Raw genomic sequence first — 25,691 nt, 5'->3', positions numbered from 1 at the left:
GGTTACTGCAGCCAATTTTTTTTTTAAAGTTTTTATTTTATATTGTAGTATAGCCAATTAACAGTGCTGTGACAGTCTCTAGAGGACAGCAATGGGACTCAGTTTTACATATATATGTGTTCATTCTCCCCCAAACTCCCCTCCTATCCAAGCTGCCACATAATATTGAGCAGAGTTCCCCACAGCCAATGGATTCTTCATTTTGCTGCCCTTGCTAAACCTCCAATGCCCTTATCCCACATGGAGCCAATTTCCTGAGTATCAGAGGTATTAATCCCCTTTGAAGCCTTAAAATTAAAATTATCCATACCCCTCACTCTCGGCTCACCTAATTTTGACAAACCTTTTCATCTTTACTGCCATGAAAATAACGGAATTGCGGCGGGTATTTTAGGACAAACTTCTGCCTCTCAGATACACCCTATAACATATTTCTCATTTCACTTAGACCCTTTAGCATCTGGTGTTCAAACATTATTTCCAAAGGGGTTAATCCATGTCACCTATTTGGAACATTTTGGAACTTTATAAGGGTCAGGGGTAATGCTTCTGGTCATTTGTCCAGTTTCTTATCAGATTTTTCCTAAAGTCCTTTCTATGCCTACTGGCATCACTAAACCTTCTATTATTAGGTTAAGGGAACACTGTCGGAATTTACATGGACATTCTGATGCTAGGACTAGCTCAATACAAGAACTAACTAGTAACTTGAAGCATGTTGCCAACAGGTGAAAGGGGCACAATTTCCATCTATAGACAAGCTTTGCCATCACTTTCAGCTAGGAGACCAGGTATACATCAAAGTCTTTAGAGGAAAGCACGCACTGTCAGCCAGCTGGGAAGGACCTTAAGGGGTACTGCTAATCACCTACTCTGCCATTAAAACAAGAAAAATCCCCCTGGATTTACACAAGCCACACCAAAATACAGCCAGGTCATCATCACCAGGACAGGGAGGAGAAAATTTCTACAAGCGACCTTAAAGTTAGCTTTTCCAGATCCAGTTCCCAGTCTCCAGAAGCAGATGGTTATGTGAAGCAGACAACTTTCCCCTAGATCCAGGGATGAAAAAACTTTACTTGCAGCTATTCCCTGCCTTTAAAGTCTCCCCATAAACAAATCAAAAAATAAATACAACATAACAAAGCAAAAGTACCTTTTCTTATTAATGAACACTACCCCCCAACACATTAATGAATCATTTATTAGAAGGCTGGCTAGAGGTTGCTTGTTTCCATCTATTCCCCCTCTACACTTCTATTATGGGCTCTCTTTCAACCTGTATCTTGCTCTTATTAATTCTTTTTCAACAGGTCAGGGGCAAACCAAATGCCCCTTTATGTCAGTTTACTGGTCATGTTAAATAATCAATCTGATATCAACATCTATAGTACAAAAGAAGCTGAACTAGTTTTCATTCCTGCCAATGTGAATATGTAGTGGACTAAGTATGGAAGATGGGGAACAACAGGGTGTGCTCTCCATGGCTAGAAAAACAGCAGTCTGCCTCTTTCTAGTGAGTTATCTGGACTGAGAAAAACCTCTACAGATACTCAACGCTGTTCCTTGCCCTGATAAAGACAATAGGTGAAAACTTTTTGCTTGGTGTTGAAAACAGACCTGCCACTGGACCTTTCCTGGGTGACATATCAGGGCAGCACAACAGCCAAACTCTGCAGCTCAGTTACACAGATGGCATCTTCCAACCTGCCAAGGAGTTGAAAAGTGACTCCAGTACTACTTTGTATGGCACAGATATTTGCCAAATCACCAAATGCCAAGTCACCCTTGTACAACATGGGGTTTCTCAGCTGCCCCCTTGATTAGACTGTCCAATACCCCAAACTCTACACAGATGACCTCAAAATATGCACAAACTTGGTCAGATGATAAAACTAAACTTTATTGTTGCCAAAGCCAAACTTCAGACCTGTATCAGATATTCCACAATCTGTTCTGCTTTTACCAAGTGAAAGGAGTACATAAAAAAGTAGAGATAATTAGTTGGATACAAACATTACTAGTAACATTGAATTCTCAGGTCTAGGAAATTATAGTTTCTTTTCTGACCTTGCTTTTGAATCACACTGTCTTTCAATCTGTCTGCCAATGCAGAAGACACAAGAGACACAGGTTGGATCCCTGGGTGGGGAAAATCCCCTGTGGGAGGAAATGCCAACCGCTCCAGTATTCTTGCCTGGGAAATCCCATGGACAGAGGAGGCTGGCAGGTTACAGTCCATTGCATCACAGATTGGACACGACTGAGTGACTGAGCACACACACAATGTCTTTATTTTGCAGCGACAAGATATATAAAAGTTTCCCACCTAAGTGATCAGGATGTTCTGGACTCAGATACTTAGCTTCTTCTGCCACCAGAAAACTCTAACTTAAATACTAACCAAATTACAAACTTGAGCTCCTTTGTCCATAAAGGTCTATCACAAAAGTGGTAGAATTGGGTGAGAAATCATTAAAAAAAAAAAAAAAAAAAACAGCTTGTATATCAACACCCCAAGTTGTTTTCAGTGTTGAGGACTTAAGTCCCAAACTTTGGAACTCATGAATTGAAAAAGGCAATCTTAAACCTTTCTATGGTAACAGAACCGGTGCTATGTGTACCTAAGCACTACTCCAGTGAGTAATAAACAGATTAGCCTCTGTTGAAATCCAAATATTATGGTATACCCTTAAGATATAGGCTTCACAGGCAGCACAGGGGTAAAGAATCTGTCTGCCAATGCAGGAAACTCAGGAGACGCAGACTGGACCCCTGAGTTGGGAGGATCCTCTGAAGTAAGAAATGGTAACCTGCTCCAGTATTCTTGCCTGGGAAATCCCATGGACAGAGGAGCCTGGCAGGTTACTATCTATGGGGTCACAAAGAGTCAGACATGACCGAGCAACTGAGCACATACTTAATAGATACACCGACTTCCCAGCAAGGAGGAGAGTATACAATCATTGGGAAAAATGCTGCTTCTATTAAAGCATATGAAACAAATACTGCCTAACATGTCTATTCAAAGAGAAGATTAACACTTCCCATCAGATAAATGAAGCAGAGCCAGTTTTATTGGACTGATCTATTCCTAGGATTGGAAGGCTGGGTTAATGGGGTATGGGGAAATGTGCTTCAATTTGATCTTTTTTTTTTTTTTTTTCATTCTCATTCTAATCTAAGTTCTTTTCTCCCTTTGCTGATCTCTTACCACTCAGCTACTAAACCAATTTTGTTTTCCACAGACATCAGCTCAGCTTTATATATGCAGGACTAAGAAGACTTTATACACAAATCTTGCTACTTCTTCATTAATGTACTACCCAGAGCCCAAGCCCCTTTGTTTTTGCCAGTTCTTGAAAAAGTATTGTTTGTTTGTCTAAAAGGTATAAAAACAGCTTGCTTCAGTCATTTCTTTGAACCTCGTATCTTTAGGACTCCCCAGTACATCCAAAATTAAATTTGTTTTTCTCTTGTTAACCTGTTAAATATCAATTTAGTAATTAGGCCAAATAACCTAGGAGAAAAATATTTTCTTACCATGAATCTTATTTTCAACCTTTCTTTGTAAATATGATTAAGGTAGATTCTTAAAAACACAGAGTTGATTTTGGTTCTAATCCTCCAGTCCTACAATGGTTAATTTTCTTTTCTAACACAATGTCTTTGACACCATTCTACTTTCTCCTTTCCTCACAAATATAAATTGTCTAAATTCTTTACTTTCTGTACTTTTTTTTTCCCTTAAATTCAACCATAAACTCTTCCACCACTGCCTTTATTTCCTCTCAAGCTGCAAAGGCTAAATAGGTTTCATCTTTCTGAAGACAATTTCCCAGACCCTTCTTACATGTTTTGAAAAGGACTGTTTGAGATTCAAAGTTTACTTATATTAAATAGCTGTTAGCCTCTGATTTTTTTTTCATCACAATCTTTAGTATGTTTTCTATTTTTCATTGTTTTTCACTCTGACTTTGATGTGAAATCCAATACTGAATACACATGCACTTTCTTGTTGGACAAGGAAATCAAGGCTGAGTTCTTTTTTTTTCTTGACAATATAGAATACAACACTCTATCATCTTCATCCTAGTATCACTGTTAAGAAATCTGCAGTATTTCTGATGCCTGATCTTTGTATAAGACTCATGATTCTGTGTTTCTCTGGGGGCTTGTAGAATCTTTTGTCTGTCCAGATTTTTGAAAATTCATGGTATTGTTCTTTTTTATGTTTGTACATTTCTATTAAAATTGCAGGATACACACCAGGCTCTTTCACTCTTTAATCCTATAACCATTCTGTTTATTCTAGTGAATTTTTTATTGATATGCCCTCTCTTCCATCTTTTTTTGTTCTGGCCCTCATCGTTTTCCCCTTTAATTGTTCTTTAGCTCTGATCTTCCATCTTTTTGTCTTTGCTTTACTTCCAATTTGTGTTCTGAATGTTACTCTCCATATCATCTAATGAGACTTTTATATTTGTTATCATATGTTTGAATTCCAAGTATATATTTTTCTTCTCTGTAAATTCATTTATTTAAAAAAAATCATGTATATGTAGCAGACAGTATTTCCCACAGGTGATTGCAACAATATTTCCATTCTATATTCTCTTCCAAGAACTTACTTCTCCCCTGTCAAGAGGAAATGCTCAAAGCCCTCCTCGTGAATCCCTAACAAGAGGTCGAATCAAGCTCCTCGCCTTTTGAATCTTGTAATAGACAGAATGTAGTCAGGGTGATGATGCATGACTTAAGGCTGAGTCAGAAAAAGTGAAGAGACTTCTACTTTGTGAGCTATAACACTTGAGCCAGTGAGTCACTGTGTATGCAGTTCTGTTGTCCTGAAGCTACCAGACACTGAGGAACCCCAACTGGGCATGGAGGGACCACATGGAAAAATACAAAGTCTGGGAGCCAGACAACCCCAGACCACGCCAGGTACTCTACTTTTCACCTATCATTTGCCTGAAACCTCACAAGATGCTCAAAGTCGGACACACCCAGTCAAGTCCTTTCTAACATCCTGAACTATAGAAACCATATGCCAAATCATAAAATTGCTGTTGCTATTGTAATTAAATTTTCTAGTATCAGGCAGCAATGGCTAGCCAGAAAGGTATTCTATTTTATAAGTGAAACATGTTAATTTATATGAATTATATATTAATATATAATGTCTGCATACCTGGAAACTGGTGCTTATTTATGAGCTTTTTCTTTACATATTATCTAACTTCAAGTTGCTTTTTCTCTTTTTATTTTTCTATGATTTACAGTAACAGCTCTCTTCAAATGTCTTGATGGATAATTTAACTAAATATATAATGTTATGTTCCAAATAATCTTTCTCTCAGAAAATTTTAGAAATTATGACATTTTCTTTTAACACTCAATACTGTTAATGAAAAGTTTACTCAGGACCTGATTTTCATTTAGTTATAGAAAAAAAAATGATCTGGTTATATGGTATTTACATGAAAGATCTTGTCCATATAGTTTTAAAATCTCGTGATAATAATTCTAGAAATTAAGGTCCTTCACTTTAATATTTTATAGGTTTTTTTCAGTCTGATCATTGATATTTTTCCTCAGCTTTTTAAAAAAATACTACATTGTCTAATATTTCATTATCTCTACATTGCCTAATATTTCATTATCTCTACATTGCCTAATATTTCATTATCTCTACATTTTCTGATCTCTCTCTTCTCTCTCTCTGTCCTTTTCTCTCTTCTTGTTTTCTCTTAGAAACTTATCAGACATTCTGGATTAATCCTTGAGTGTTTTATTCAAATAATAAATTTTAAATTTGCTTTGACTATTTACAATTTGAAATACATTTTTTGTTTCAAATAAGTCATTTTATAAAAATATCTTACATTTTCCGACTTTCTTAGAAGATAATTTCATTATTCTAAAGTTCTTTACTTTTCTCTGACTTATTTCTTATTCCCCCAGAGATTGATGCTCTATTTGTTAAATGAGGTTCTTCTCTTTTCTTTGTGTTGTGGGATTTTCTAAAGTGTTGGTGACATTTTGTTATTCTTTTACATTTGTGTAAAAGATTCATTAAAGGCTTAAATGACTTTTCTTCTTCCTTACAAGCTTGACCATGAGGACTACACGCTGTCCAAATGGGACTGTCAGACAGCCAAACTGTTTGCAAGCTGTGCATGGTGGCAGCTGCTAGGTTGCCTTGCCACACATACTTCCATAAATTTGGCCACTAAGGACATGATGAGCCCAAATCGACTTAGACAGTTTATTATTATAAGTAGAGCAGACAGCTTAAACTTCAGGCTTGTACAGTTCCCCTGGCTTACCAGGTCCCAAGGGCTGATGGCGCGTCACAGACCCACTGTGCATATAGTGGGTCTGTGTCACAGTAAATCCCCAAGATTTCTAGCACTACCTTTATTTCCTTGGGATGTCAGCAAATCCTCATCAGGAATGAAAGGCAGAGGTTTTTATCTACTCTCCTGGAATATCACTGGGGAGTGAGCTATTTTCTATTCTGTTCTAGAATATACTATTCATTTTGTACAAATTAAGCAAATTGACTGTTAATATGGGGAAGTGAAGACACATGAGGGGTTTATGGAAGAAAAATTAAAAAAAAGGTCTTCCAACAAGGAAACAATCTATCTGGAATCAGAAATTTAAAACTGTGCAAATGGGAAGCATGTAGGTGAGGAGCTCCCATCTCTACTACTGTACATAAATATTAGGCATTAGTAATGCCCAATTTGAGAGCCATAATCAATTCTAGGAAGATATCTCATTGGATGCCTTGCTTCTGTTTAGTAGAGGTGGGAGGTGGAGGGGTAGGAAGGAGAAGACATCAAGGCAACGGATTGTTGAGAAAGAAGTAAACTAACCAATGAGTCCAAATTAAAGTTGAAAGCATAAAACTTTCAAATAATACTTCCATCTCAGCTTTCTCCCTAGTGCTCTCATTAATGTGTGGACATTAATGGTGTCCATTCTGGACATTCTGTTCTGGTGCTAAGGTGCGCTTATCGCAGTGACACACTACACGTTTAGTAATTTTTGTTCATCTGAAATCTCGTCAGTTTGTTCCTTGAGTTTCTTACATACACATATCATTTCACTTTCTTCTTCTTTATGTGGGAAAGGAAATAACCAAGAGTGTTGAGGATATCATGTTGAAGGAAACTTACCTTAAGAAAATAGTGCATTATACTGAGTCAAATGAAAACTGTAGGCTCCAATTGCTTCACAAATAATTGTGGTTTACTTTATATTATTGAGTAAAGTATAATTGTGAAGGTTGTGTTAATTTTTTTATTTTTTGCTGTAGAATCTCCAAATTTGAAGGATATTTAAAATACAAAACGTAGTTGTTTTGTATGATTAGTTCAAGAGGTCTTTCTCATAAGGTTTAATTGAAACTATTATGTTCCATCTTTACTGAAAAATCTCTTAAAGTTCCCGTTAACACTAATGGTTAACAAAATTTTTGATGAACTATCTATTAAATAATAATTACTTGAAAGATTTCTAAAAATTTAATGAATAAAAATTGTAAGGAATAGATTTAAATATTAATACAATTTAATAGAATATTTAATACATCTTCATTACAGAGAAGCTCATTGGTCTCTAAGAGATTAACATATGAAAGTACATGTGACAATCTATTATTAATTGGATATTATTTTTATTACTGCATATTCATAATTATTACACATTCACTTGTTTTCTAGAGTTAATCATAAACATATTTTTATATATGCTCTCACATATCTGAAATTATTTAAAACCAAGTTGATAAATTTTTAATCTCAATATATTTTCATGTTTTTATTTTTAAAATCATAACTATAAGCTATATTTGAAGGTATTCTTCTTTTCAAGTTTGCCTAAATCATTTCCTTTGCCTGAATCCTGTGAAAATGTTAATGCGTAGTTGTGGTGGTGATGTGGTGACAGAGTGGATGGCCTTTGGGTGTTAGTACTGTATAGTACAGCTTTGAACACAGATGAAAATGGAGTTATTAAAATCTATTCCTCATGGAAAAAGGAGCCTGGAGGGGTAGAGTCCTGTGGAGTTGCAAAGAGTCAGCCACAACTGAGCATGCATGTAGCAGGAGCATTCCTTTTTTATTTTGCTTTTAATATTTTATTTTCTATATTTCAATTTAGATATGCTTTCTATTTACCACTAATATTCTAAAAAAAAAGTTTAAGTTGAAATTTTTTGCTTTTTTGGCATTACTTGTAATTTGATTTTATTGCCACTTACAAAAGGCTTACTATTTGTTCTCTTATTTTTATATATTAAATTATCATTCCTATTTCCACTGCACTGTTTTCAATTTATAGCCATTCTGTTATTAGTAAAATAGAACCGAATGCTGCTTGAATAAAGGTTTCAATAAATATCCATGTAATTTTGTGTTTAATTTCATTTGTGATCCTTTTCACCTTAAAATAAAAGCAACACATCATTAAAATTCCAAAGTTTAATTTCATTATTCAGCTAACTTATTTGCATCCTATAGTCATTAGTCAAGGGAAAAGGTAATGAGATAAATTTACAGAGCTTATTTCTAGTCAGTTAAAAAAAAGACCTGAGGTTGTCTATAAGAAAAAATAACTACTTCAGCTTCTGCAGCAACTGGATGACATCCCAACTAAACCTTCCCAAATGAATTGAACAATTACTTAAAAATTTTTACAGTCACTAAACAAAATAAGATGAATGGAATGGACTGAAGATGCAACTAATAATGATTAGCGATTTTCTCAAGCCGGAATTTAACTTGTTTTTAATTCCTATGAGAAATCATTACATAAATTTTATATTTTGCTAAAACTTAACCAGCCCTAGAATTCAAGATTCTTTTTTTAAAAACAAGAGGGAAAGTATGCAAATAAAATACTTTTGTGCCTATTAGACTTGTATGTGGTATTCAGCAAACTAAGCATGGGAAAGGAAAGTGAAAGTCACTCAATCCTGCAAGACGCTTTGCAACCCCATGGACTATACAGTCCATGTAATTTTCCAGGCCAGAATACTGGAGTGGGTAGCCTTTCCCTTCCCCAGGGGATCTTCCCAACCCAGGAATTGAACCCAGGTCTCTCGCATTGCTGGCAGATTCTTTATCAGCTGAGCCACAGGGAAGCCAAGCAAAATAAGCTAGTAAAAGGAAAAACAAGACAAATTACAATTTTTAAACTGAAAGTAAAAAAATGTACAGTGTAACTAAAGATTGAAAAGAAAAAAAAAAAAGGAAAGTCTATCGACTCTTTGAGACCATATTGTTTACAGACCACCAAGTGCCTCTATCCACGGAATTTCCCAAGCAAGAATGCTGGAGTGGGCTGCCATTTCCTTCTCCAGGGGATCTTCCTGACCCAGGGACTGAACTTGAGTCTTCTGCTTGGCAGAAGCACTGCTTAAGCACTCAGCTACCAGATTATTTAAATGTTAAATATCTGTAAGACTTTCAGTAAATAAGGTTAAGAATTACTTATATTCCTGGACAAATTTTTTTTGTAACTGAAACTGTTTAATACAATGTTAATATATTTTATCATTTCAGGATATTTTTTATAGAAAAATAATGTACAATTTACATCACTAATTTTGTTTGAAACTTCACTGTTATAAGCTATGGTTGGAATTCTGAATTTTCCAGAATGTTCATAATTTCAAATATTCTTCCAAATTATTATTTATATGTAGCAAGTAAGCTCACTATTACAAAATAATTATATGAATTTAAGTAAAGTAATAAAATCTATTGGGATGAAAAATTTAAAAATCATAGTTAGTCTAGAGGACTAATTTAGAAAAATATATTTTTATTTTAGATGACCACACATTATATGGACAACACTATTTAATCCTCCAAAGGAATAGTGTATATTTTAAGAGATATTAAAATCCATGACCCTTCACAGGGTATGCTTCTGAGATTGAACAATGAAAACAAATCAGAGTCAATAAATAAAGATGTCAGCATAAAAAGTATAATAGAAAAAGGAGCAAAAAAGAAAAGAAATCAAAGAAATATTATAAGAAGTGATATCCCAATTATTAAAATTTATATCAGTTTGGTTAAGTAAACTCATGTGTGCAATGTTAGAATTCAGGTGTTCAATGATAGAGAAGACTTCATTTTTACCCTGTGGAGATCTGTCAATATGAAAGATAACATATATTAGTTATCAAAATATTTTGCATTTAATGTGTTATAAGATACAGTGTATTTTCTCATGAGCTTAGTTCTACCTCACTCAGCATCCTAGCACTTTTCTTTTATTTATTTATTGGTGTTTTTTTTAATCTTATCCTTTAAAAGCAAACATTTTGCTTAAGGTGTGTAGTTGGGAGGGTTTACCTAGTATGGAACATTTGTTTTAACTGTTCTTTATTAGCAAGACGGTTCTCATAAAAACATACATTTGATTCCTTATTTTGTTTTACTAGTGCACACAAATAAATATGCTGCTAGGTATTAATGGAATTATTTTTCTTTTGTTTAGTAGAAATAAACAGGCAAAGAAAGAAAGCTGAGGTCATTTGACTCTTCAGGCAATTCATCCTATAAACCTACTTAACCAAGGTGTATACCGCATCCAATTTTAGTAATAGACAGCTGTTGAAATTAATTATTTGATTGTGACATTTCTTAGCTATTAATCTGTGTACACAGATATATATCTGGGCACTTAAAGTATCTTAATGAATTATCCTTAAAAAAAAACATAGAGCTACAACATGTATAGATTGACCTCAGATCAATATTTAATCAACAAACAACACTTCCTTCAAACATTTCAGTACTGAGTTGATTCATACCTGAGTACTTTACTTTAAAAAATGTTTTTATTGGAAAAGAAAACTCTAAAGGTTTCTGGTTGACTAAAAACATATCAGGGGCAGGAAAGAGAGTGTGTTCTTAAAATTTTGGGTACAATATTACAAAATACGGATGCATCTGAAAACAAAACAGTAAATTTAAGAAACAAACAAAAAACTGGTTGCAAAGTGAGGCTTTGAGAACAAGGTCTGAATTTTCTAAGAAAGAACTATTACAGTCTTTTTTTAAATTGCTGTTCAAAAAATGGAGAATCAAAATTTCCATTTGGAACTGTTTAAAAATGGAAAAAAAGAAAAAAAGCCACCACAGTTCATTGTATAGGCCAGATTTCACTTGCTATACTGCTTTTGGCCAGAGAACAAATTAAATTTACAGTCACACATTTATTTCATGCTTTTAAAGTATTTTAACATATGTTTAAACTCATGTGGTAAAGTATGACTTTTTACTATTCTGTTAATTTCATTTGGTTGCTGTTAAAGGGCTTACCAGTTTTCATTGCTTTATCTCCAAATTTATGACCGTCTAACTATTTCTGTCTTGCCTTTAATGTAACATTTGTGTGTGATTTTACTTTAGTAATCTAAGATTCCAGCTGCTTAACTAAAGACAAGATTTTCTTTACTTTCTGTTGATTAAATTAAAAACAAGATGATACTTCATTTGGAAATATTTCCAATTCTGTATCTGTGTTTCAATACTCTTCACATTTCTTCTGGTTTCCATGTTTCCAGCATATTAAACAGGCCAGTAGGAAAGTATGTTGGGAAGAATACCCAACAAGCAACACAGCACATGGTCAACATGTAATTACTACTTATGCTGCCGCTTCCATTTCTGGGTGTTTCCTTTCGCTTCCTCTTTTCATTTTGTAATTAAAACTGCACTGAATTAAATATGCTTTCATTAGAAGTTGATGCGCTTTTTCATTAATGTGTGTTCTAAATTGCAATAATACTATGCATTTGAAAGGAGCTTGACAGATTTAAAAGAATTTGCATATTCATCTCCCAATTTTGATTTCCAAAATTACAGCTCACATAAATAGACGTTATTATTTCCTTTAAAAATAGAGTAACTGAGACTCTGGGAGATTAGGTCATATTTTCAAGGAATCTTGGCCAGTAATGTGCCCTGAAGTAGACACTCCAGGGTTCTTTCTTCTCTAAATGGTTATCACTATTTTAAGAGTAAAGCAATTTCAGGTTGAAATTTATTGCTGACAGATTTATGTATTCAATAAGAAATCTACCCTCAAAAATAAAATACAATGAAGTTGTGTTTTCTTTCTGATGTTTTACATCTATTTACTGATTTGTTATCACACTAGAGTGAATTAATCCAAGTTTCTTGATAAGATGGGCTTCCCAGGGTGGCTCAGATGGTAAAGAATAAGATAGTACCAGATTTGAATCCTAGCTGGGAAATTTATTAGTAATTAGATATAACTCACCTCTCAAAGCTTCAGCTTCCTCTTGATAAAGTAGGAACAGCAATCTTTTGTATTGCAATTGTTTATAAATTATAGTATGTAAGTTGCCTAGCAATAACTGGCATACATTATGTCCTCAATAAATGGTATTAAACTCATAAGAACAGATATTATACATAATCTTAGCTAAAAGGTCAAGAAGCTATAATAAACAGAAATTAGTACTATTTTTATTATTTAATGCTTAAACATATTACATATATTTCATTTTTGTAACTATAGTGCTAATATTATGTTTATGGGCTTCCCAGGTGGTGCAAGAGGTAAAGAACCCACCTACAAATGCAGGAGATGTTAAGAGACTTGGGTTCAATCCCTGGGTTGGGAAGATTCCCTGTAGGAAGGCATGGCAACCTACTCCAGTATTCTTGCCTGGAGAACCCCATGGACAGAGGAGCCTGGCAGACTATAGTCCACAGGTTTGCAAAGAGTTACATATGACTGAAGGGACTCAGCACACACACACAGCACACATTGTATTTATACAAATAGCAAAATATGAATAGAACAGAAAATTCATGTCATTTTAAAGTAAAAAATAAAATATCAGGAGGATTAAGATAAATTTCTGAAATGACTATAGTCACTTCAGAAATATGTATTTTATATAAATCTGCATTTGATTTGATGGATCATAGATCTAAGCGTAAACACAAAACATTTAGAATATAGTATTGGAGAAATTATAAAGAAGCTTGGGTGTGTTAGTTAATAACATTAAGGTACAATATCTAAAGAATGATCCATGAAAGAATACATTAATAAGCTGGACTTCATTAAAATCGAACACTTCTGCTCTGCAAAAGACAATGTCAAGGGAATTAGATGCCAGAATGCAGACTGGAAGGAAACATTTGCAAAGACACATCTGATAAAAGATATCTTAAAATCAACAGTAAGGAAGCAAACAACAAATAAGCACATGAAAAGATCCCCTACTTCGTATGTTATCAGGGGATGCAAATTAAAATAACTTTGAGATACCACTACACATCTATTTGAATGCCCCAAAGCTGGAACACTAACAACAAACTTGCTAGTAAAGATGTAGAGCAACTCCTCCTCTTTGCTGGTGGGATTACAAAATAGTGCGGCCACTTGAAAGACAGTTGAAGGTTTCTGACAATACTACACATACTTTCACCATGCGATCCAGTAATCATGCTCCTTGGTACTTACCCAAAGGAGCTGAAACATTATGTCCACACAATACCTGCACGTGGAAGTTCATGGAACCTTCAACTCTAATTGAAAAAACTTGGAAGCAACCAAGATATCCTTGCGAGGTTGTTGTTTAGTCTCTAAGATATATGCCTGACTCTGCGACCCCACGAACTGAAGTTAAGCCAGGCTTTAATGTCCTTCATCATCTCCCAGAGTTTGCTCAAACTCATGTCCACTGAGTCAGTAATGTTATCTAATCATTTCATCCTCTGCCACCCCCTTCTCTTGCCCTGAGTCTTTCCCAGCATTAGGAAATGAGTCAGCTGTTTATATTAGGTGGCCAAAGTATGATGGGAAATTAAAGCAAATTAATACCACAGCATAAAATGACATTAAGATCAATTCATCCCTAACAAATCCTGAAGAAGCTTAAGCTTGAAGCAACAAATCATAATATTTTAAAGGCATGAAACAATGACTACAATAATTAATTAAAAACAGAGATTCAGAACTTTAAGGAAGGCCAGGCTCGTTTCTATTTCCATGCACAGAATGTTGCATAGGAATTTAAAAAACAAAACCAAAAAAAGTGCAAACATAAAGCACATCTGACTCAATGTTGACCAACTGAATATAAATCCTTCTGAGCAGAGCTGATTATTTGTCATTTTTGTTTACATTTTGGTAGATGCATTCAGTGAAATAGTGTGCAACTGTTAAACAGTTAAATTCAACTATGATTATATATTATATATTAAACTTATAATATTATAAATTGTTAAAATACATGTGTATTAAAAACAAAAATATATTAAAAAATAAATGTAATTAGTTTAGCAAAATATAATTCATATGTTTTAATTCATATTTTAATATAGTATATTTAAAAATAACACATATTTTAAAAATACATATTTATTTTTATTAGGAAACATGGAATATTAAAATTACACCTCAATAATTTGGAAATAATTTTATTGGAAAGATTTATGCTGCTGCTAAGTCGCTTCAGTCATGTCCGACTCTGTGCAACCCCATAGACAGAAGCCCACCAGGCTCCCCTGTCCCTGGGATTCTCTAGGCAAGAGCATTGGAGTGGGTTGTCATTTCCTTCTCCAGTGCATGGAAGTGAAAAGTGAAGTGAAGTCGCTCAGTCGTGTCCAACCCTCAGCGACCCCATGGACTGCAGCCTTCCAGGCTCCTCCGTCCATGGGATTTTCCAGGCAAGAGTACTGGAGTGGGGTGCCACTGCCTTCTCCAGGAAAGATTTATAGAGAAAGGCAAAATAAGTGGGGCTATTATTTATTCTTCTTATGAATGTAGGTTTTCTTATTTTATTAGCATGTTAATATAGAATTACAAAATGCAAGCATGTCTCAAATTTAACCTCACCTACTTATTTTGCTTTTAGTCAAGATGCAACCAGAAACTCTATAGATTAAATGATTTTCCCATAATCATAATAATTATGGAAGAGCATGGGTACAACATGTCTCATAATACACTCTCCAGAAAAATAGCTATAAAACTCTTATCCTTAAGTGTGTGTTTTTACTTTATTCTTTCATTATAAGTAGCTTCAAAGCCTTATTTTCTACTTATTCTACAAAATTCCTGTGGTTAATATCACATAAGATATAAAAATGCATAATGATTTAACTGTAAGATCAAAACAGGAAATTTTCCATTCTCATCATCTCCATTTAATATCATACTGAAGATCTTAACCATCACAAATCATAAATAAAAATACAGTCACAGGTGTACTAACTGCAAAAGAAATAAACACAGAAATATAGAAAGTTGGAACTACAGTATAAAAAAATTATTTTTCTCTTAGCTATTTGAGTGTTAATTTGTTAACTTATCAACAAGTGAATTCTCTTACACATCTCAAAGTTGGTGCACTTGACTTCAAACTTACCTTAAAGGCACAATAAGCTAGATAACATAAATAATATACAAATAGATCAATGGAACAGAGTCAACCATTCATAAACAGGCTACTAAATATGGTCAGCTGAGTTTTAACTGAGGCATATGACAAGGATATATAGATCCAACCAGTCCATTCTAAAGGAGATCAGTCCTGAGTGTTCTTTGGAAGGAATGATGCTAAAGCTGAAACTCCAGTACTTTGGCCACCTCATGTGAAGAGCTGACTCATTGGAAAAGACACTGATGCTGGGAGGGATTGGCAGCAGGAGGAGAAGGGGACAATAGAAGATGAGATGGCTGGATGGCATCACTGACTCGATGTATGTGAGTTTAAGTGAATTCTGGGAGTTGGTGATGGACAGGGAGGCCTGGTGTGCTGCGATAATGGGGTAGCAAAGAGTCAGACATGACTGAGTGACTGAACTGAACTGATTGAACTGATGACATTTCAAACAGAAAAGTATTTTCGTAAATTATGCTAGAACAACTGGTTCATTACATAGATCTCCATATGGAAAAGAAAAACAATAAAAAAACTACATTTCATGTGTTATGATATACACGAAAATGTAGAAATGATTGAGATGGAAAATATAAAACCATACATTTACCAGAAGAAAATATGGGGGAAGAATAATCTTATGACCTTAAGGTAATCAGTATTTTGTTAGACTCAGAAAGCACTAACCATAAAAAGAGAAAAACAAAAAGATAAAATGGACTTCATTACAATTAAAAACTTAACATAAAGAAAATGAATGAGCCAACCAGAAACTGGCAGAAAATTATTTTAAATAACTATATATCTGACAAAAAACTTACATGCAAATATAAACAACTCAAGGCTCAATTATAAAATCTCAACAACCTAATAAAATAGTGGGCAAAAGTAGAAAAGAACTGCATAAAGGGATTATATGTATGTTATATAATCATTAACCATTTTGTGCAGCCCCAGTAAAGATGCTCAACATTCTTTGTCCTGAGGGAAATGAGAGAAATGGGAATGAAGGCCCATACTGCAATTTCACTGCACACTCTACAGAATGGCTCAATTGGCAATGACATTGCCAACACAAATGTCAGCCAGAACATTGAACAATAGAACCTCTCTTGGTGCTGCTGCTCCTGCTGCTGCTAAGTCGCTTCAGTCATGTTCAACTCTGTGCGACCCCATAGATGGCAGCCCACCAGGCTCCCCCGTCCCTGGGATTCTCCAGGCAAGAACACTGGAGTGGGTTGCCATTTCCTTCTCCAATGCATGAAAGTGAAAAGTCAAAGTGAAGTTGCTCAGTTGTGTCCGACTCTTAGCGACCCCACGGACTGCAGCCCACCAGGCTCCTCCATCCATGGGATTTTCCAGGCAACAGTACTGGAGTGGGGTGCCATTGCCTTCTCCTCTCTTAGTGCTAAGGGTTTAAAATAGTATATACAATCAGTTCAGAAAATTAGAATTTTTTTCACTAAGTTAACCATATACCTAATCCATGGCCAGAAACTTCACTTCTATGCATTTGCCAAACACATAAACAGATACACACACACACACACACGCAGACACACTCAAACATGTATACACAAAATGACCCAAACACTGATTAGAAGGTGACTGGATAAACAAGTTGTGCCATACTAGTACAATGAACACCACTCAGCAGTAACAAAGAACAGACCACTGATTAGCATGCAGAAACTCAAAAAATATTATGCTGAGAAAAATCACGTCCAAAAGAATATTTGCTTTATAAATTCACTTACATAAAATTCTAAATGGGGAAATATCAATTTTCTGGTGAAAGAAGTTAGAACAGTGGTTGCCTGTTGTGGGTAGGAGGTTGACTAAGAAGTAACAGGAATTTTCCAGCGTGATGGATATTTTACATCTTCATATGATTGCAGAGGTAGATGCATTTGTCAAAATTCATCAAATCATATTTAAGGTCAATGTGTTTTGCTACAGGTAAGTAAATAACACTTTAAAATTAAAAAAATGCTTTTCTTAAGATTTATTGATAAAGTCTAATATGCCAACAAATATTATCTCCCCATTCCTATAATAATGTAATTATGTATATATGTTTCTTCCTTTGCTTTTTATCAGTTATGTTAATATAGAATTATAGAATGTAATGGTATCTGAAATTTGTTCTAAGCCAAATCATGCATTTTTAGGGATAATAAAACCAGAAACCCAGGGAATTAAATTATTTTCCCATAATCATACAGGGAATTAGTTGTAGAAAATGGATTTCAACATAGTTCTTGTGATCTATTCTCCCTAAAAATACCTACAAGGTTGTTTGTCTTAACTATGTATTTTTTAATTTTGTGTTTAGCATGGTGGTGGTTTAGTCACTAAATCTTGTCTGACTCTTGTGATCCCATGGACTGTAGCCTGCCAGGCTCCTCTGTCCATGGGATTCTCCAGGCCAGAATACCTGAGTGGGTTGCCATTTCCTTCCCCATGAGATCTTCCTGACCCAGGCATCGATCCCAGGTGCTCTCAACTGCAGCAGACTCTTTACCAACTGAGCTACAAGGGAAGTCCCTTGTGTTTAGCATAAGCAATTTCAAAAACCTTTTTAAAAAGTAGGTGTATTATAAAAATAAAGAATATAGAATATAAATCAAAGGTAAAAATATTAATATTTGAGCATAGAGAATATATTCTTAATTGAAAATAAAAATAATTCAAAATGAAACCATTTTAATCATTCCAGTTAAAAATGGGGGAAATAAATTGAATAGACATTTCTCCAAAGAATATATACAAAGAGCCAATAAGTTCATGAGATAATGTTTAACATCACTAAATCCTTGTGCTGTGTTGTGTTGTGCTCAGTCGTGTTTGACTCTGTGCAACCCAAACTAAACTCTGTGTAGGCTGCCAGGGCCCTCTGTCCATGAAATTTTCCAGGCAAGAATACTGGAGTGGGTAGCCATTTCCTACTTCAGGGTATCTTCCTGACCCAGGGATCAAGTCATATCTCTCTGTCTCCTGCACTGGCAGGTAGATTCTTTACCAGTGCACCTCCTGGGAATTCAGTGGTAAAGAATCCGCCTGCAGTGTAGGAGATGTGGGTTTGATCTCTGGGTCAGGAAGATTTCCTGGAGAAGGAAATGGTAACCCACTCTGGTATTATTACCTGGGAAATGCTATGAACAGAAGAGCCTAGTGGGCTAAGGTCCATGGGGTTGCAGAATCAGACAGGACTTACCAACTAAGCAACAACAAACACCTGGGAGTCCTTAGGGGAATTCAAATCAAAACATCTGAGATCTCATTAGGATGCTTATTATCAACAAAACAGGAAAGAACACAACAACTGTTGGCACAATGTGGAGAGATTTGAACCACTTTCCATTGTTGCTGGGAGTATAAATGACGCAGTCCCTGGGGAAACAATATGTTGCTTCCTCAAAAAATTAAATACAGATTCATCACATGATCTAGAAAGTCCACATCTGGGTATATATACAGCAGTACTGACAGCTGAGTCTCAAATATTTATTTCTATAAAATAATTATTCACAATAGTCAAAAGCGGTAACAACCCAAATGTTCATTGACAGAGGAATGGATAAATAAAATATGGTTTATACATACAACAGGATATTATTCAACCTTACAAAGGAATGGCTTCCCAAAACATGTTACAATATGATGAACCTTAAAACATTATGTTAAGTGAAATAAGCCAAACACCAAAGGACAAATATTGTGTGACTCATATGAGTTGCCTGGAACAGGCAAATTCACGGGGAGAAAATAGAATAGTGGTTACTAGGGGCTCAGGTAGAGGGTAAAGGAAAATTATTGTTTCATAGATACAGAGTTTTAGTCCGGGTTGATGGAAATTCTCTGGATGGGTACTGATGATGGTTGTTCAAAACTATGAATGTTTCTAGGGCCACTGTTTTATATACTTAAAAATATTTAGATGGTAATTTTTATGTTATGTATATTTTACCACAATAATAAAATAAATTATTTTGAAACTTTTTATTAGTGTACTAGTTTTAATATAGCTGATATGTAATACTGCTTATACTTATGTGAAAAGAAATGTAATAAATGTATGCTTCTAAAGTTTTATTGAGATATTTTGAAATTAACTTTTATTGTGGGAAACACAGCTTTGCCTCAGAACCAGTAGAGTAATTTCTAAAATAATTTGTGCACATTTATATTATTTCAAATGACTCCATCCTTTTCCTAATTTCAATTACTTATTGTTACAAAATTTTAGTAGACTTACTAAACATATTTCAAATGCCTACCTTTCCCCCCCCCCCCCCCAAATTGTTATTCTTTATTGTGGGGCAATTGTCATTTGTGTATGTTTATGTGGGCAGATGTCTGCTTTCTTTGAAATATATTTTTGCCTGAAAAAGATCCAAATTTCCGTTGCACTGTGAATCCATTATTTTCTTAGAGCTATTAATCTGCAGAAATTTTTGCCTATGTTTTTAACAGTGACAGAAGTCTTTGTATTCAATTTTGTTTTCACTGAAAACAATAAGGCTAAAAATATTTATGTGGGGTTTGTGTAGAGTCATCAAGCCCCAGTTCTGCCTGGAAGAAGGGAATGTTGCTCCAACTATATGAAATCACCTTCAAGAACTGTTTCAACTTCAGAGAGCTATCTCACCCAGTTATGTTTGTGAAGGAAGTTCACATCCCTAATCTGATGGAGACAGAGGTGTAAGGGCCTAGCCATTTCAATCCTACAGCTGATGGGATATTTAAACTCCAGAGATCCCAAGATGTGGATTAAGGTGATAGGGCCTGCATCACTTACTAATTCTCTTCATTCTCCTCATTCTCACATCTCTCTTCCACAAGCGTTTATGCCTAAGAAACTCCTCACACATATTTTGAAAGGTTATCTCATGCAACATGTAAAATATATACTATTGTTGATTTTTATCTGATTACTGCTAAAATTGACACAGTAAACTGTTCTCTGCATTTTGATCTAATCATACCCAAAACTTAAAGACTACCTCTAGAGAATATCTAGAAAATGTCTGCTTGGGATACGTTTTTCATCTAATTTGTTTTGGAACCATTTAAGTTTTTCCAATAAGGAAAAATACTACTCTTTTGAAAGGTTTGAAATAATACTGATTTTGCCAAAGGAAGTTATGATCTGGCCAGACTCATGGTAGTGTGAGATGAAGAATTTATTCATAGCTGCTGATTTTGAAATCCTACTAGCTTATTACCTATTTTAATAAAGATCTGTTCCTGATCTAGCCTTTTGCAAAATGTGCTCTGAGAAAAAGAAAAGAAGCAGTGTCCATTAGCTCATTCCATCTCTTAGAAGTTGCAAATTACTGGAAGAGGAATTTTGCGTCAGAAAAGACCCAGTTTAAGAGTCTGGGAGGAGAATCACTTTTCAGTCTTCTTTCACTTTATTGTGGCATTCATCATAATTAGCATTTCAGTGGTCAGTTGTGGGTTGCATATATAGGGTAAATATATTAATAACCTATATGCTTCACTACATTTTACAGTGAGATTCATGATGAACCTTGACAAAACTTGATGAAGGGAAAGATTTTAAGAAGTTGGACAAAAAGATGTGAGAAGTAACAGAAACAGCTTTAATTAAACTAAAAAAAAAAATTTTGATTAATGCTAAAAGCCACAGGGGTCAGCATTAAGAAAATACTTCAGAGAAAGGAAAGAGTGAACAATGATATGAAAGGAGAATAAATTAAGTCAGAGGCCAGGCAAGCATTATTATTCAGCTTTGAGTCAAAGTCAGTATAAGAACAATGAAAAACTTAAGAGGAAATTCCATGAGATCCATAAGAACTGAAGTTAAGACACTGGTTAGAGTACAGAAATAGGAAAGCAAGCAAGCAAGAAATGACTAATGTTTACTGAGTATTTACATCATGCCAGAAAACACTTATTATATCCCATAAATTAATATATTCAATACTATGTTCATGAAAAGAACGTTGCCGCTGAGTGGTAATCTTTAGCAACTAACTCTCTGGAGGAAGGAGGCCTGATTGTTACCGTTTGCCAATTTCCATGCTGTAAATACCATACCATGCTCAGTTTAAAACTACCACCAAGACATTAGCAGTCATGGGATCTAGTAGGCATGAATTAGCTCCGGCATACTACTACATCTATGTCTAGTTTAAAAGTGAAAAACATAAATACAAATTATAAATCCAGGCAGACAAGGGTGGACTTTATGTAAAGCTTTTCTGATTCAAAACTCCATGATATTTTTACCAAACCAGTCTTTAGGAAAAGCAAAATAAAAAACAAAAAATTGTCCAGAATGGGGTGGAGAAATTATATATTCCTAGTACTCTGGCTGGGCTAGAAGTTAAAATTAATTAAAGGCTTAAAATCACCTGAGAAACCCAAGAAATGGAGTTAGAAGAATAAAGTCCACCACCCCCTGGACATCCAGAATGAAGCTTTTGAAACTTGCCTTACAACTCCTAGTTTAAAAAGAACAATATGTAGAGAGGATTTCCCTCCAATAGAGTATTATAAAATAAAAATAAAAATAATAATAATAAAATAAAACACGTAAAGAAATTTAGGAGATCAAGAAGGAAAAATGCCAGCCTCATGTTTAAAGAAACCAAAGAATGCCCTAAAGTTACCCATATGTGGTGAATTTTTAACTGACAGGAGGAAAAGACACTAAGAAAGAATACTTGGAGCTGAGGATCTAAGAAAATTTTGGCAGAATTCAAGTTGACAAAATATTTGACATTACATGACAAAAAAAAAATCAAGACCCTCTTATTTAGCAACAAGGGAATGGCTACATGGACTAATGACAGGAGTAAAGAGGATTAGTTTTGACACATGAATGGCAGGTAAAATGAATCAAACAAGAAAGTCATAATTTGGAGGAAACTATGCTAGCATGAGACTGATGAAGGGAAAGAAATTATATTTTGAAAAGTCTGAGAGCCACTAATTTGAGCTGGCTGCAATGAAGTAAAATTAAACAAATGAAAGCCTTGTCTCTTATTCACACCACACTCACATTTTGTTCACATCATACTCACATGTACACAGAATTACTGACTTGCACTCTTGTCTCTGCTTCACATATTGCCTGTAAATAACTGGACTAGGACAAACATTATAATGATTGATTAGTAGAAATAGACCAGCTTTAAATCTGAATAACTGTACTAGAATAAGAAAAAAAGAGCAAAAAATAGGATCAATGGACAAATACAAAAAGTGGTTATCAGGATATTATGATGCAACAAGCATGTATTTTGTTTTATGAAACAATTAAAAGTATAAAGCAATTTATGTGAAATTCCAAAATACCATACAGATAATGATTTACATAATAAATTATTTTAAACCACATAAGAATGATGAGCACAACATTCAGGATAGCAGCAATTAATTATTTTTGAAAAAGTAACAGAAAATGAGTTTAATGAAACAAGAGTCCAAATATTGATGTAAAAGTTGATATTATATAATTTGACAACAGAGAAAGGGATTAAAATATAAACAGAATTCATGCAAAAAGAATGAAGAGAGCAAAATGGGACAACAATAGAGGAAACAAAATAGACACTAGAACTTGCTATAAACATAGAAGATAAAAGAGAAGACTATACGTGGAAAGAAAGCAAACTGAGTTAGAAAAAGTAAAAAAGATTTAGCAAAAATAAGCTGAAAAACAAAAATCATATGATCATATCAATATATGCACAAAATCTTTTGACAAAATACAACACTCATTCATGTTAACAACTTTAAGTACGTAAAAAGTAGAGGGGAACTTCAACCTAATGAAGATTATCTACAAAAGCCTACAGTTTACATCATACTTAAAGGTAGAAAACTTGAAGCTTTCTTACTAGGATCAGGTACAGTGAGATGATGACTCGTCTCACCACTCCTTTCGACATGATACTAGAAGTTTTAGCTAGTGCGATAAGACAAGAGAAAGCAATATAAGGTGTACATATTGAGGGGAAAAAATAGCATTATTCATAGATGATAAAACCAACTATACAGAAAATCTGAAAGAATTTACAAAATGTTGTTGAAACTTATAAGTGATTATAGCAAGGTTGCATGATACAAGGTTAGCATACAAAAGTCAATAATTTTCCTATACACCAGCAATGTGTAAGTAAAATCTGAAAGTAAGGACACCGATATCATTATATTTGTTGTTTTTGCTGAGTTGTTAAGTCGTGTCTGACTTTTTGGGACTCCAGGGACTGTAGCCTACCAGGTTTCTCAGTCCAAGACATTTTCCAGGCAAAAATACTGGAGTGGATTGCCACTTCCTTCTTCAGGGGATCTTCTTGATGCAGGGATCAAGCTTACATCTCCTGCATTGGCAGGCAGATTTTTTACCTCTGACTGAGACTCCAGGGAAGCCCCAGTATCATCACCAAAATTAAAAACCTATATATAAATCTCAAAAGGATGTACAAAATCCACAGAATAAAAACTAAAAACATTCTGAAGACTGAAATCAAATAAGAACTAAAGAAATGAAGAGAAATTGTATGTTCATGGATAGAGTCAATATCATCAAGATATCGGTTCTTCCTAACTTGATCTAGAGATTCAGTGCAATCTCAATTAAAATCTCAGCAAGTTATTTTATGGATAATGACAATGTTTATATAGAGGGGCAAAAGCCTTGGGGCCAAAACAAAACTTAAGGGAAAGAATGAGATTGAAGGACAGACACTATCCAACTTTAAGACTTATTATAAAACTATACTAATCAAGAGAGGGAAGTATTTGTACAAGAAGAGACAAATAGATCAGTGGAGCAGAATAAGAGCCCACAAATAGACTTACATATATATTTAACTGGTCAGTGATATGGAGCAAAAGCAATACAATAAAGATAGTCTTTACAACAAATTGGTGTTAGAATAACCAGACATCTACATGCAAAAATTAATCTGGACACAGACATATATCCAACACAAAACCAAACTCAAATTGGACCACAGACCTAATTTCATAAACCATACATCTCCTAGAAAATAACATGTGAGAAAACCTCAATGACCTCAGATACGGTGATACATTTTGGATATAATACCAAAGGCACATCCATGAAATAAATAAATGACAAGCTGGACTCCATCAAAATTAAAAATGTCTGTTCTGTGAAAGAGAATGGCAATTGAATGAGAACCCAGGCCACAGACCAGATGGAAATATTTGAGAAAATGCTGCTTTTGAAAAAGGACCAGAACACATGAAGAACACTTAAAAATCAACTGTAAAAGTAAAGAACTCAAGCATAAAATAGGTCAAAAATCTTAAGAGACACCTCACTGAAGAAGATACACGGATAGGAAATAAATATATGAAATGATTTCCCATATCATATGTTATCTGGAAAATGCAAATCTAAATGACAATGAGATACCACTATCTATTAGACTGGCCAAAATCTAGAACACTGACAATACCCAATTTTGGTGAGGATGTGGAACAACTGGAAACCTCATATTTTGCTAGTGGGAAAGCAAAATAGTACAGCCAATTTGGAAGATACTTTGTTGATTTCCTACAAAATTAAGCAAACTTTAACCATTTTGATCCAACTCAGTATTTCAAGGAAGGAGCTGAAAACTTCACAAAACATGTACACACGGATGTTCACAAAACAACTAGACATGGAAAACTTATGTTCACAAAATACCTAGAGGCAGTTCTCTCTATAAATGTCAAATCTCAGAAGCAACCAAGATACCCCTCAGTAGGTGAATGGATAAAACTATGACACATCCAGACAAATATCATTCAGCACACACAGACAAAAAGAGCTATGAAACCATGAAAACACAAGGAAGATCCTTAAATTCATATTACTAAATGAAGTAAGCCAATTTGAAAAGGTTGTATACTGTGTGACTGCAACTATGTAACATTCTGGAAAAGACAAAACTGGAGAGAGTAAAAGGTTGTCATATTTAGGGGATTGGGAAGGATGAATAAGGAGAGTATTTTCCCTATGATTTCATCACAATGATATGTGTCATCATATGTTGCCCAGACTCATAGCATGTACAGAATGGAAAGTCAACTACAAAGTAAACTATGGACTTGGAGTGATTATGATGTGTCACTGTAAGTTCATCAGTCATAACAAATGCACCACTCTGGTGGGGGATCTTGATAACTGGGAGGGTATGCACAAGTCAAGGCAAGGGATGTATGTAAAATATCTGCACCTTCCTCT

At 34.6% G+C, this 25,691-nt stretch overlaps 1 protein-coding gene and 1 pseudogene across 1 annotated transcript in view; both read right to left on the bottom strand.

Annotated features, from left to right (window-relative positions):
- LOC128065957 (cadherin-10) overlaps positions 1–25,691 on the bottom strand; it is a 112,775-nt gene that overhangs the window by 68,276 nt on the left and 18,808 nt on the right. The gene's annotated exons all lie outside the window — the stretch shown is intronic.
- On the bottom strand, positions 12,391–12,497 carry LOC128066279 (uncharacterized; annotated as a pseudogene).

The sequence above is a fragment of the Budorcas taxicolor genome, chromosome 20, assembly GCF_023091745.1.
Source record: "Budorcas taxicolor isolate Tak-1 chromosome 20, Takin1.1, whole genome shotgun sequence".
In the NCBI taxonomy this organism is placed as follows: domain Eukaryota; kingdom Metazoa; phylum Chordata; class Mammalia; order Artiodactyla; family Bovidae; genus Budorcas; species Budorcas taxicolor.
The sequence above is the reverse complement of the archived record's forward strand: the minus strand, read 5'-3'. Positions and strand labels throughout refer to the sequence as shown.